General features: G+C 30.8%; 1 pseudogene; it reads right to left on the reverse strand.

The window, feature by feature from the left end:
* Positions 1–1,601: 1,601 nt before the first annotated feature.
* On the reverse strand, positions 1,602–3,229 carry LOC149534566 (floricaula/leafy-like protein pseudogene; annotated as a pseudogene).
* Between the last annotated feature and the right edge of the window lie 593 nt (positions 3,230–3,822).

Below are 3,822 nucleotides of genomic sequence, written 5' to 3' on the forward strand. Positions count from 1 at the left end.
ATTTGCTTCTTAATCCATTCAGAATGTAATAACCTACTAAACCTTATGCAACTACTACAAATATTATTCAATCATAGTGAATAAGAGTAAAGTGGTAATCTTATAGATGTTGAAAAAAAAAAGTGGTGCATAATAACAATGGTAGAAGATCAAAAAGGTATAATGATATGAAATTAGTTTAATGGCAGCTTCAAAATGAATAATTCAATCCATTGAACAAGAAGATTTCCAAAAGCTAGTTAAGTCTAAAAAAAATTTAAGCATCTACCTAAAGCAAAAGAACCATTTGAGAGTAAGAGCACAAATAGTCAAATGACCTCTATAAAAACTTATCTTCTCTGACAAATTCTATTGTGATTGATTCATTTATTGTGACATTTATATTTTTTAACATCTATATATGAGATGCATTGATGTAGTTATTCAGGTTAGGTAATTTGTGAGGACATATTGTAATGATCTAAAGGGAATCATTTCAGTAATAGCTTTCCTTTAGCATTGACTGAAGTTCATGATATTTTAAGAAGAACTTAAGAATTTCCCTTCATCGTATTATGGTATTTAAGCTTAATTATTAGGTTTTACAAGAATATTGTAATAGGTCTTCCATCTAATACTTGAGAAGGTCTCTCGACTCTTGGATATATGCATGTATTGGTAGACAATATTTTGATTTATCATGAAATATCTAACAAGATTTTGCTATCATATTTAAAGGTTGTCCAAAATAGGTCCATGTACCATTTGGAATGGTAAGTGTATGGAAGTAAGTTAGTTTTCAAACAAACTATCACAAATAATTAGCCAAAACTAATCACAAATTAAAAATTTGGCATACTTATAAAAAAAAGTTTGTAGTTTAAATTTGTTATAGGAATAAATAGCTTGTATGGTGCTTTTCTTGTTCTCACTTCATTATTTTCATTGAAATTGGAACTATGTGTAGCTCTAGCAAAGAACCTATAGTTTCACTCAATTATTTTTTGAACTCTGAATCCTTGAATTCATTATCAATTACGAGAAGTTTGGATGATGTAAGGTCTAGTTGCATGATAGAAAGATGTACTTTAACTTGTGTAATGTATTTAAATAAATCATCTATCTTATTTATCTCCTAAGAAAGTATGTTGAGCATTAGAAATATGGCAATCATAAATAAAATTAAGGCTATTGTAAACTTGACTAAACAAACTGTCATATAGAGCCATGAGGCCAATTTGCCCAAAAAAAACACATGGTTTTCCATCATGTTCCACATGTGGTTTATGGAGATCTACAAAACTATTCCATATTGTGGACATCAATGTCAATATAATAGAGTATTATCAATTCATGGATAACCAGGATGCAAACACAACCACATTAAATATGAATGTGAGCATTATACAGCAAAGCAAAGCATTTTGAATGGGGTCAAGCATGCATTTCAACACACATTCAAACATTTTTCTAAACATGTAAGAAGATTTACTGCATTATTAATTGAAACACAGTTTCAACAAAGTAAATACACTTTGATCCATGTCACAAATAGTATCACTCTCTCTTAATAAGTTATCTAATCTTATTTGAATAAAAGAACCAAGATTTGGTTTTAAATTCTATGCATTATCTTTTTGAGGTGATTGTAGTGCATTATAAACAAATAACTTTGTAGGAAATTTCTCCCCTCTTTCCTTAGTGATGTGTTGAACATCTAGTAGAAACTTGCCATACTGCTCGTAGAGATCAAATAAATAGTCAAGCCTTTTTATTTTTTTGCTTGCAAGTTCTCCTAGTTCACTTACACTAAAAGGGTGTTCTCTCTGCCTATCTTCTCTAGACTCTTTTGAGTGCGTTATCCTCTGCTTTTTGCAAGCTTTGAGTTGTTGATCACTGCAATAGTTGTTATTATCAGGTAGTGTCATTAGCCCACTCACCTTAGTACTCAAATGACCAATATTTTCGAGCAGCAACACATGATCATTTACTATATTCAAGTTCAACAGATAGTTATTCTATGAAAGAATCATAGTGTTATCTTTGTTAGGTTCTTCCACTAATAGACTTGTATCAACAACCCAACTAAGTTATCGTCATATGATCTAATAGACCCTTACAATCCATATATAGTCCTCTTCAACAAAAATTAGAAAGAACCAATAAATCAAAGAATATATTTCATATAGAAATGATGAATCTTAGAAGCTATTGAATCTCGCCCCCTTCACCACTAATCATTGTTCATGTCACATATGTATCATATTTAATTACTAAAGTGTATCAGATTTCCAAAATCTATACTTGATAATTATTTTCTCTTCTTGAATAGACTATGAGATATTTTTTGGTATCAATTTTGATCATAGTACATGATTCATAATCAAAATGCATTTTCTCATGATGTATAAGATATCTTGAAGAATCATCATAACGTCAATGCTAAAAACTATCACAAAATCAATCCTAGAAGAGAAAATTACCATATTTGACACTATCAGAGAAGACACATTTTAAAACCCATTAAGGAGTTGAAGCATAAAAAATAATTGCATATTTACAAATGATGCAACAATGGTACTCAGAATAATATGAAAAATGAAATAGTTCTCAATTCTCATTTTAATGGAAGAGTGATTAAAACTGTTTCTACACAAAGGTATATATAATGCTACAAGTATTTACTTTTTTATAGCTTTAGAGGCTACCTACTAATATGACCTAAATTATGTGACTTTGTGAGGAGAATATCTAGAAGCAAACATGAGGAAAATGTGGGCACTAGAGTATGAAATGGTGTTCTCAGAAGAACAAACTACAGCTATCATGTGCAACTGTATAATTGATTAATTTCTCAAGAACATATATGTCCCCCAAAGGAAAAAAGGCAAAAAATAGATTAAGAAAGTATCTATAACCAAGTATAATGATAACTCTTCCATCCAAACATATGTAGCAATGGATAGGCAAAAATTACCTTCCTCAGATAATGTGTCTAGGGTATCTCATCACTCTTGCATTGTTTTCCATCCATGACGGCAAAGAATTTCATATGCTTCTTCCTCTCTACTTCATCAAGCCTTCTCCTTTCTGCCCTTATTACAAATTTAGTGCTATATTTCTCTCCAACAAGAAGATCAAGGCTATATATTTCAGCCATGATCCTAACAACATCATCTAGCTCCTGCTCAGTCAGATTGACCAACGTGTTGGCAATGAAACCCATCTTAACCATCTTGCTCAGTGTTATACATATCCATCAATTGACTTTCCCCAAGGACTCAATGATAACCTATTGTTAATCAATCTCTGCTAGAACTAAGAGATGAAAAAAAACTATAAATGTAATTTCTTCTAATAATAGAGGGGTCAGCAAATTTTGGTGTGAATTGCTCTTTTGTTGCAGAGACAAGAATAGAAGAATTTGGTACCATTTATTTATTGTTCCATGTATATGTTAGCCAGTGTATTTCTTATGGGTTAGATTAGAATTTTGAGGACAAATGGAGCTTTGTTTCTCTTTTTTATTTAACGAATAGACAAAGTAATCTAAAATTTACTAAAGTTAGAAGGAATATTTCTGTTGTGACTTCATATCATTTCATCCTAAATTTTATTCATACTACAAGTTTTCATAACTACATAATCAATTATGTGGATTCATAAGATGTGTGAATTTTCAGAGTTGATCTCATTTCAAGACCAACCCATTGCCTAAGTTATTCCTGTCTAGGTCTAACTTGGTTTATCTCTTTTGTTCTCTAGTCAAGAACACACCATAGTAGGATTACAAACAAACAAATTCTTTGAAAATCACCTACAAGGGAGTTGTACCTATAATTC

Source organism: Cupressus sempervirens, chromosome 10 (assembly GCF_028749045.1).
Source record: "Cupressus sempervirens isolate cs-2001-9-10 chromosome 10, ASM2874904v1, whole genome shotgun sequence".
NCBI lineage: Eukaryota > Viridiplantae > Streptophyta > Pinopsida > Cupressales > Cupressaceae > Cupressus > Cupressus sempervirens.